Below are 10,914 nucleotides of genomic sequence, written 5' to 3'. Positions count from 1 at the left end.
TATTACCTATTAAGGGAAAATAAAACAAATTTAAGGTTTCTATGACTAAATTTTTCCCACCAAAACATAGTAAATATTTAGAAAAATTAAATAATTTTTTTTTAGGTATTGTGCTTTGAGCAAAAGTAAGGAGGGTGGGCAGGAGTAAGGAGGGTGGCCAGGAGTAAGGAGGGTGGGCAGGAATAAGGAGGGTGGGCAGGAGTAAGGAGGGTGGGCAGGAGTAAGGAGGATGGGCAGGAGTAAGGAGGGTGGGCAGGAGTAAGAAGGATGGGCAGGAGTAAGGAGGGTGGGCAGGAATAAGGAGGGTGGGCAGGAGTAAGGAGGGTGGGCAGGAGTAAGGAGGGTGGGCAGGAGTAAGGAGGGTGGGCAGGAGTAAGGAGGATGGGCAGGAGTAAGAAGGATGGGCAGGAGTAAGAAGGATGGGCAGGAGTAAGGAGGGTGGGCAGGAATAAGGAGGGTGGGCAGGAGTAAGGAGGGTGGGCAGGAGTAAGGAGGGTGGGCAGGAGTAAGGAGGTGGGAGGAGGGCAGAGAAGGATGGGCAGGAGTAAGAAGGATGGGCAGGAGTAAGAGGGTGGGCAGGAGTAAGGAGGGTGGGCAGGAGTAAGGAGGGCGGGCAGGAGTAAGGAGGATGGGCAGGAGTAAGGAGGTGGGCAGGAATAAGGAGGGTGGGCAGGAGTAAGGAGGGTGGGCAGGAGTAAGGAGGGTGGGCAGGAATAAGGAGGGTGGGCAGGAGTAAGGAGGGTGGGCAGGAGTAAGGAGGATGGGCAGGAGTAAGGAGGATGGGCAGGAGTAAGAAGGATGGGCAGGAGTAAGGAGGGTGGGCAGGAATAAGGAGGGTGGGCAGGAGTAAGGAGGGCGGGCAGGAATAAGGAGGATGGGCAGGAGTAAGGAGGGTGGGCAGGAATAAGGAGGGTGGGCAGGAGTAAGGAGGGTGGGCAGGAGTAAGGAGGGTGGGCAGGAATAAGGAGGGTGGGTAGGAATAAGGAGGATGGGCAGGAGTAAGGAGGGCGGGCAGGAATAAGGAGGGTGGGCAGGAATAAGGAGGGTGGGCAGGAATAAGGAGGGTGGGCAGGAATAAGGAGGGTGGGCAGGGGTAAGGAGGGTGGGCAGGAGTAAGGAGGGTGGGCAGGAATAAGGAGGGTGGGCAGGGGTAAGGAGGGTGGGCAGGAGTAAGGAGGATGGGCAGGAGTAAGGAGGGTGGGCAGGAGTAAGGAGGATGGGCAGGAGTAAGGAGGGTGGGCAGGAGTAAGGAGGGTGGGCAGGAGTAAGGAGGATGGGCAGGAGTAAGGAGGGTGGGCAGGAGTAAGGAGGATGGGCAGGAGTAAGGAGGGTGGGCAGGAATAAGGAGGATGGGCAGGAGTAAGGAGGGTGGGCAGGAGTAAGGAGGGTGGGCAGGAGTAAGGAGGATGGGCAGGAGTAAGGAGGGTGGGCAGGAATAAGGAGGGTGGGCAGGAGTAAGGAGGGTGGGCAGGAGTAAGGAGGATGGGCAGGAGTAAGGAGGATGGGCAGGAGTAAGAAGGATGGGCAGGAGTAAGGAGGGTGGGCAGGAATAAGGAGGGTGGGCAGGAGTAAGGAGGGTGGGCAGGAATAAGGAGGATGGGCAGGAGTAAGGAGGGTGGGCAGGAATAAGGAGGGTGGGCAGGAGTAAGGAGGGTGGGCAGGAGTAAGGAGGATGGGCAGGAGTAAGGAGGGTGGGCAGGAGTAAGGAGGGTGGGCAGGAGAAAGGAGGGGGGGGAGTAAGGAGGGTGGCCAGGAGTAAGGAGGGTGGGCAGGAGTAAGGAGGGTGGGCAGGAGTAAGGAGGGTGGGCAGGATTAAGGAGGGTGGGCAGGAGTAAGGAGGGTGGGCAGGAGTAAGGAGGGTGGGCAGGAGTATGAAGGATGGGCAGGAGTAAGGAGGGTGGGCAGGAGAAAGGAGGGTGGGCAGGAGTAAGGAGGATGGGCAGGAGTAAGGAGGGTGGGCAGGAGAAAGGAGGGTGGGCAGGAGTAAGGAGGATGGGCAGGAGTAAGAAGGGTGGGCAGGAGAAAGGAGGGTGGGCAGGAGTAAGGAGGGTGGGCAGGAGTAAGGAGGGTGGGCAGGAGTAAGGAGGGTGGGCAGGAGTAAGGAGGGTGGGCAGGAGTAAGGAGGATGGGCAGGAGTAAGGAGGGTGGGCAGGAGTAAGGAGGGTGGGCAGGAGTAAGGAGGGTGAACAGGAGTAAGGAGGGTGGGCAGGAGTAAGGAGGGTGGGCAGGAGTATGGAGGGTGGGCAGGAGTAAGGAGGGTGGGCAGGAGTAAGGAGGGTGGACAGGAGTATGGAGGGTGGGCAGGAGTAAGGAGGGTGGGCAGGAGTAAGGAGGGTGGACAGGAGTATGGAGGGTGGGCAGGAGTATGGAGGGTGGGCAGGAGTAAGGAGGGTGGGCAGGAGTAAGGAGGGTGGGCAGGAGTAAGGAGGGTGGGCAGGAGTAAAGAGGGTGGGCAGGAGTAAGGAGGGTGGGCAGGAGTAAGGAGGGTGGGCAGGAGTAAGGAGGGTGGGCAGGAGTAAGGAGGGTGGGAAGGAGTAAGGAGGGTGGACAGGAGTAAGGAGGGTGGGCAGGAGTAAGGAGGGTGGGCAGGAGTAAGGAGGGTGGGCAGGAGTAAGGAGGGTGGACAGGAGTATGGAGGGTGGGCAGGAGTAAGGAGGGTGGGCAGGAGTAAGGAGGGTGGGCAGGAGTAAGGAGGGTGGGCAGGGAAAGGAGGTGGAGAAAGGAGGGTGGGCAGGAGTAAGGAGGGTGGCAGGAGTAAGGAGGGTGGGCAGGAGTAAGGAGGGTGGGCAGGAGTAAGGAGGGTGGGCAGGAGTAAGGAGGGTGGGCAGGAGTAAGGAGGGTGGGCAGGAGTAAGGAGGGTGGGCAGGAGTAGGAGGGTGGGCAGGAGTAAGGAGGGTGGGCAGGAGAAAGGAGGGTGGGCAGGAGTAAGGAGGATGGGCAGGAGTAAGGAGGGTGGGCAGGAGAAAGGAGGGTGGGCAGGAGTAAGGAGGATGGGCAGGAGTAAGGAGGGTGGGCAGGAGAAAGGAGGGTGGGCAGGAGTAAGGAGGGTGGGCAGGAGTAAGGAGGGTGGGCAGGAGTAAGGAGGGTGGGCAGAGTAAGGAGGGTGGGCAGGAGTAAGGAGGGTGGGCAGGAGTAAGGAGGATGGGCAGGAGTAAGGAGGGTGGGCAGGAGTAAAGGAGGGTGGGCAGGAGTAAGGAGGTGGGCAGGAGTAAGGAGGGTGGGCAGGAGTAAGGAGGGTGGGCAGGAGTAAGGAGGGTGGGCAGGAGTAAGGAGGGTGGGCAGGAGTAAGGAGGGTGGGCAGGAGTATGGAGGGTGGGCATAGTAAGGAGGGTGGGCAGGAGTAAGGAGGGTGGGCAGGAGTATGGAGGGTGGGCAGGAGTAAGGAGGGTGGGCAGGAGTAAGGAGGGTGGACAGGAGTATGGAGGGTGGGCAGGAGTAGGAGGGTGGGCAGGAGTAAGGAGGGTGGGCAGGAGTAAGGAGGGTGGGCAGGAGTAAGGAGGGTGGGCAGGAGTATGGAGGGTGGGCAGGAGTAGGAGGGTGGGCAGGAGTAAGGAGGGTGGGCAGGAGTAAGGAGGGTGGGCAGGAGTAAGGAGGGTGGGCAGGAGTAAGGAGGGTGGACAGGAGTATGGAGGGTGGGCAGGAGTAAGGAGGGTGGGCAGGAGTAAGGAGGGTGGGCAGGAGTAAGGAGGGTGGGTAGGAGAAAGGAGGGTGGGCAGGAGTAAGGAGGGTGGGCAGGAGTAAGGAGGGTGGGCAGGAGTAAGGAGGGTGGGCAGGAGTAAGGAGGGTGGGCAGGAGTAAGGAGGGTGGGCAGGAGTAAGGAGGGTGGGCAGGAGTAAGGAGGGTGGGCAGGAGTAAGGAGGGTGGGCAGGAGTAAGGAGGATGGGCAGGAGTAAGGAGGGTGGGCAGGAGTAAGGAGGGTGGGCAGGAGAGGAGGTGGAGTAAGGAGGATGGGCAGGGAGTAAGGAGGGTGGGCAGGAGTAAGGAGGGTGGGCAGGAGTAAGGAGGGGGCAGGAGTAAGGAGGGTGGGCAGGAGTAAGGAGGGTGGGCAGGAGTAAGGAGGGTGGGCAGGAGTAAGGAGGGTGGGCAGGAGTAAGGAGGATGGGCAGGAGTAAGGAGGGTGGGCAGGAGTAAGGAGGGTGGGCAGGAGTAAGGAGGGTGAACAGGAGTAAGGAGGGTGGGCAGGAGTAAGGAGGGTGGGCAGGGTATGGAGGGTGGGCAGGAGTAAGGAGGGTGGGCAGGAGTAAGGAGGGTGGACAGGAGTAGGAGGGTGGGCAGGAGTAAGGAGGGTGGGCAGGAGTAAGGAGGTGGGACAGGAGTATGGAGGGTGGGCAGGAGTATGGAGGGTGGGCAGGAGTAAGGAGGGTGGGCAGGAGTAAGGAGGGTGGCAGGAGTAGGAGGGTGGGCAGGAGTAAAGGAGGGTGGGCAGGAGTAAGGAGGGTGGACAGGAGTAAGGAGGGTGGGCAGGAGTAGGAGGGTGGGCAGGAGTAAGGAGGGTGGGCAGGAGTAAGGAGGGTGGGCAGGAGTAAGGAGGGTGGGCAGGAGTAAGGAGGGTGGGCAGGAGTAAGGAGGGTGGGCAGGAGTAAGGAGGGTGGGCAGGAGTAAGGAGGGTGGGCAGGAGTAAGGAGGGTGGGCAGGAGTAAGGAGGGTGGACAGGAGTAAGGAGGGTGGGCAGGAGTAAGGAGGGTGGGCAGGAGTAAGGAGGGTGGGCAGGAGTAAGGAGGGTGGACAGGAGTATGGAGGGTGGGCAGGAGTAAGGAGGGTGGGCAGGAGTAAGGAGGGTGGGCAGAGTAAGGAGGGTGGGCAGGAGAAAGGAGGGTGGGCAGGAGTAAGGAGGGTGGGCAGGAGTAAGGAGGGTGGGCAGGAGTAAGGAGGGTGGGCAGGAGTAAGGAGGGTGGCAGGAGTAAGGAGGGTGGGCAGGAGTAAGGAGGGTGGGCAGGAGTAAGGAGGGTGGGCAGGAGTATGGAGGGTGGGCAGGAGTAAGGAGGGTGGGCAGGAGTAAGGAGGGTGGGCAGGAGTAAGGAGGGGGGCAGGAGTAAGGAGGGTGGGCAGGAGAAGGAGGGTGGGCAGGAGTAAGGAGGTGGGCAGGAGTAAGGAGGGTGGGCAGGAGAAGGAGGGTGGGCAGGAGTAAGGAGGGTGGGCAGGAGTAGGAGGGTGGGCAGGAGTAAGGAGGGTGGGCAGGAGTAAGGAGGGTGGGCAGGAGTAAGGAGGGTGGGCAGGAGTAAGGAGGATGGCAGGAGTAAGGAGGGTGGGCAGGAGTAAGGAGGGTGGGCAGGAGTAAGGAGGATGGGCAGGAGTAAGGAGGGTGGGCAGGAGTAAGGAGGGTGGGCAGGAGTAAGGAGGGTGAACAGGAGTAAGGAGGGTGGGCAGGAGTAAGGAGGGTGGGCAGGAGTATGGAGGGTGGGCAATAGTAAGGAGGGTGGGCAGGAGTAAGGAGGGTGGACAGGAGTATGGAGGGTGGGCAGGAGTAAGGAGGGTGGGCAGGAGTAAGGAGGGTGGACAGGAGTATGGAGGGTGGGCAGGAGTATGGAGGGTGGGCAGGAGTAAGGAGGGTGGGCAGGAGTAAGGAGGGTGGGCAGGAGTAAGGAGGGTGGGCAGGAGTATGGAGGGTGGGCAGGAGTATGGAGGGTGGGCAGGAGTAAGGAGGGTGGGCAGGAGTAAGGAGGGTGGGCAGGAGTAAGGAGGGTGGGCAGGAGTAAGGAGGGTGGACAGGAGTATGGAGGGTGGGCAGGAGTAAGGAGGGTGGGCAGGAGTAAGGAGGGTGGGCAGGAGTAAGGAGGGTGGGTAGGAGAAAGGAGGGTGGGCAGGAGTAAGGAGGGTGGGCAGGAGTAAGGAGGGTGGGCAGGAGTAAGGAGGGTGGGCAGGAGTAAGGAGGGTGGGCAGGAGTAAGGAGGGTGGGCAGGAGTAAGGAGGGTGGGCAGGAGTAAGGAGGGTGGGCAGGAGTAAGGAGGGTGGGCAGGAGTATGGAGGATGGGCAGGAGTAAGGAGGGTGGGCAGGAGAAAGGGGGTGGGCAGGAGTAAGGAGGATGGGCAGGAGTAAGGAGGGTGGGCAGGAGAAAGGAGGGTGGGCAGGAGTAAGGAGGATGGGCAGGAGTAAGAGGGTGGGCAGGAGAAAGGAGGGTGGGCAGGAGTAAGGAGGGTGGGCAGGAGTAAGGAGGGTGGGCAGGAGTAAGGAGGATGGGCAGGAGTAAGGAGGGTGGGCAGGAGTAAGGAGGGTGGCAGGAGTAAGGAGGGTGAACAGGAGTAAGGAGGGTGGGCAGGAGTAAGGAGGGTGGGCAGGGGTATGGAGGGTGGGCAGGAGTAAGGAGGGTGGGCAGGAGTAAGGAGGGTGGACAGGAGTATGGAGGGTGGCAGGAGTAAGGAGGGTGGGCAGGAGTAAGGAGGGTGGACAGGAGTATGGAGGGTGGGCAGGAGTATGGAGGGTGGCAGGAGTAAGGAGGGTGGGCAGGAGTAAGGAGGGTGGGCAGGAGTAAGGAGGGTGGGCAGGAGTAAGGAGGGTGAGCAGGAGTAAGGAGGGTGGGCAGGAGTAAGGAGGGTGGGCAGGAGTAAGGAGGGTGGGAAGGAGTAAGGAGGGTGGACAGGAGTAAGGAGGGTGGGCAGGAGTAAGGAGGGTGGGCAGGAGTAAGGAGGGTGGGCAGGAGTAAGGAGGGTGGACAGGAGTATGGAGGGTGGGCAGGAGTAAGGAGGGTGGGCAGGAGTAAGGAGGTGGACAAGATGGAGGGTGGGCAGGAGTAAGGAGGGGTGGACAGGAGTATGGAGGGTGGGCAGGAGTATGGAGGGTGGGTAGGAGTAAGGAGGGTGGGCAGGAGTAAGGAGGGTGGGGCAGGAAAGGGGAAGGGGGTATGGGCAGGTTCTCGGCTGCCTCCCCTCCCTCTCTAACAGCCTACGTAATACAAACCACGTGCATTAACCCTAAAGCTGCTACAGCCTGGGCTGTAAAAGCTGGGGCTAGGCAAAAAATATTTGAATTATGTAAAAATTAATATTAAATGTTAAACAAATCTCCAACTTATTGGCTTAAGTGTCATGAAAGTTTCATCCCAATATGTTCAGAAATGTATTTTAGACAATTTTTTTAAAAAGGAGAACATTTTGTTGATAAGGAGAACAGCTCCATTAACTGGAGCTGAGGGATAATGCAGTAATAAAGAGATGCAAGCACCTGTCCAATGTACAAAAAAGAAGAATAGTAGTAAGAAGTGTCCACAAAGTAGATATGCAGCTGGTGTCTGTATAGCATTGCTGAGTAATACATAATAATACCAATAATAATAAGTATGTTATCATGCTCTATTTTGTTAAATATCATAAAAATGCATTGCCTAATGTTAATATCTGTTACTTTCACCAATGTCCATTTTTTTTGTCTCCTTTGTTTATTATCTCATTTTGTTGTAACCTCTACATCCTGGAGAGTGCATACCCATCCCCTAACTATGTCAAGATAGAATGAAATTAGTCACCAAATAAATCAGTCACAACTGGCAGAACTTGGGACTTTGAATTTTTTTGACCGAGTTTTTCACAGATTTCAAATTCTATTTTCTTTTTCTCTTTAGTCGGTTTTGATGATTAGGGACCAGATTAGGGCTTTATCACTTTTATAAAGTATACATTTTTATCCTCTAAATCATTATAATTTTCCCTATATTTAGTTTTTTTGGGGGGTTATTTTTTCTTAACATCATTTCAACACATATTGACCTACAACTTTCACATATTCGAGTACGAATACCAAACAACGTTTATTAAAACATATAAGTAAATTAATGAATTAGAACTACCTTATTCATTGTTGATAACTTCAACTTCAATTATCTCAAACTTTGAGTCAGCTTCAAAAAATTCAGTTTCTGACTGATACCTGGTTGATGGGGTTCTGGGAGTTCTTCTACTCCCCAAGTCCGGCCTGAGGCCAGGCTTGACTTGTGAACGTTTGATCCACCAGGCTGTTGCTTGTAGCGGCCCGCAGGCCCACATATCCAGTGAAGTGTTAAGTCTGTAGACACTAACAATGCTCTCTTCTGCCATGTGAGGGATTCTAATCATCCCATTGATTGGTCTTCCTCCAAAATAATCTTTCCTGCCTCTATTCTACACAAACGCCGTCTTGTTGAATCGGCTCTAATACACAATGTACCCAACATGAACTTGAGTCCTGACTTTGTTGCTGTGGACTCTTCCCTTTCACAGTATATACTCAATGCTCTAATCTTTCTAACAAACGTGACCTTACATAAGCTTACCCTTTCCATTTACCTTTCTTTCTCTCCTTTCTTTCTCTTTTCACAGTTGTCTGTTCTACAATCCTATTAGAATGGTTTTTCACAAACCCAAAACGTTTGTAGTTATCAATTTTTTCTAAATTTGGCGCATAATTCAAATGCCACATTGACGATTTTTTTACAGTAAACTAAACTGAAAACATATACAGTATTCTAAATCTATGAAAATGAAGATCATATACTATTCTGAGAGCATAATAACACCAATGAACAATTGGTGATAGTTTTATTTTTGCAGCTGATCTCAAAATCTGAAGTATTCAATATTCAATTTTATACAGTAATTATTTTTTTTTCTTATTTTTCAAGTTACGTTTGTGATCATTTAGACAAAGTTGCAGGATTTGCTAGTATGCACAAAAAATTAGAAAGCATTAGAGCAAATTTGAGAAATTGAACTTTGCCATCAGGTCCTGTCGTATATGTATGCCATGCACAGCTTAAGGGTTAATACAGAACTGTACTGTATAAAATGCATAAAACTTCAAAACTAACAATATTTCACTAATTATAACAATAATAATATTTTAAATAAAATAACTTGTAACAGTCAATATGTACATTAAATTTTGAATATGCTATAAAATAAGCACAGGTCATGTCAACACGTTGGGCCTGGATGAGATGGCTGGCACCATGTGCTTCTCCTCTTCTTGGGTAAAAACGTCGGGCTCACGCGCGAAGCATTTTGTGATAAATTTAAAAATTTTTACTGTTTGAACTCATTTAATCTGTCAAGATGTTTCAGAGCAGCATTCATGGTACTGAAGGTATAAAACAAAAGAGAAATATTTGTCAATTCATTAGAAAGTTGACTTGATAGAGAAAGTAGAGCATGGATACTCTGTCACTCAACTCGCCCAAGAATTCAACATTGGTAAAGTTACAGTTTGTGATATAAAAAAGCAGAAGGATAATATTACGAAATTCTTTGCTCAAACTGATGCAATAGGCAACAGGAAAAATTGAGGCCTGCTAAGTATACGGATTTGGACTCGTCTGTATTTAAATGGTTTACACAGCATGGTGTGAAAGGAATTGCTGTTTCAGTTAATTCTATTAGAAATGCAGCTGAAAGACTTGCTGTAAAGTTAAACATAGACAATTTCAAGGCTAGCACTGAATGGGTTATGTCGATTTAAAGAGAGGTATGACATCATTAACAAGAAAATTTGTGGCGAGACATTAAGTGCAGATGTTGGAAGTGCTAATGCATATAAGCATAAACTTTCTCAGCACATTATATCTAATAATCTAAGCAAGTTTAAGTGTACAATGCAGATGTAAAGGCTTTAACTGAAAATGCCTTCAAGAAACACTTTGGCCTTCAGGCTTGAGTAGAGTATTCCTAGTTGTAAGGTAAAGAAGGAAAGATTTCAGCATTATTGTGGTGTAACGCAGATGGCAGTCACCGAACAAAGTACGCAATTGTTGGGAAATCTGCCAACCAAAAGCATTGAAAAACTGCATGAACAGACTACCTGTCATCTACTACAACACAAAAAATGCCTGGTTCACACAGATTATTTTTGAGGATTGGTTCCAGAATCACTTTATAAATAGTAAAAAAGCAGCAGATCAATGAGCGTAGAATTCACCTGCTGAGGTAAAGGTAATGCTGTTGACAGATAATGCCCCAGCTCACCCCATTGCTAAATTAACATCGCCTGATGGCAAAATAACATGTATGGCTTTACCACCAAACACTACATCTGTAATACAACTCATGGATTAAGGGTATCTATGCTCTCAAAAGGCTTTGTCTGGCTAATGTCTAAGGCTAATGCCTGAGCTATGAATTTAGACATTATGGAAGTTCTGCTCTCTAAGGAAGACGAGATACTTAACCACTGCACTGCGCAACGAGCTTGTAGGCGCTCGACGGGTGGGGCGTAACACACCTCGGGGATCTTATAGGTATAGCGTATGATTCAAAACTCCCGCAGCTACATGGGGTTCACATCAGCCTCCTCAGGGCTCTTATAAACAGACGTCATTTAAAAAAAAATCGTGGGCAACATTCCCGGGTGTAAGAGCCTCAGTACTGAGTGAGCAACCAAGGTTGGCGCACACACAGCATGAGCTCACAGCACTGCTGTTCAGCTTGTGACCACAGCATTGCCTAATAATGTCAAAATATATATGTAACTGGTATTATTTAGCCATGATAGTATTACAGAAGAGCCTGAGTATGATAATGACTGTGTACAATGTTCAAATGTCTGTGAATCAATGCTCTTCAGGATGTTCACAGCGCTAGCCACAGCACAACAGCATTATTTGTCCATCTAGGAATCTTCAAACGACTTCATATGTTCCTTTACAAAATAAACATGTCTTATTATTCATTTACAGGATTTAGTGACCAAGATTGTAATAATAGCAGGATTGTGGCGCTCTTATAAACAGACGCCATTTAAAAAAAAAATCGTGGGCAACATTCCCGGGTGTAAGAGCCTCAGACTGAGTGAGCAACCAAGGCTGGCACACGCAACATGAGCTCACAGCACTGCTGTTCAGCTTGTGACCACAGCATTGCCAAATAATGTCAAAATATATATGTAACTGGTATTATTTAGCCATGATAGGACAATAATAGCAGGATTGTGGTGATAATTAGTGCTGTGCATAG

This window comes from Procambarus clarkii, chromosome 35 (genome assembly GCF_040958095.1).
Source record: "Procambarus clarkii isolate CNS0578487 chromosome 35, FALCON_Pclarkii_2.0, whole genome shotgun sequence".
In the NCBI taxonomy this organism is placed as follows: domain Eukaryota; kingdom Metazoa; phylum Arthropoda; class Malacostraca; order Decapoda; family Cambaridae; genus Procambarus; species Procambarus clarkii.
The sequence above is the reverse complement of the archived record's forward strand: the minus strand, read 5'-3'. Positions refer to the sequence as shown.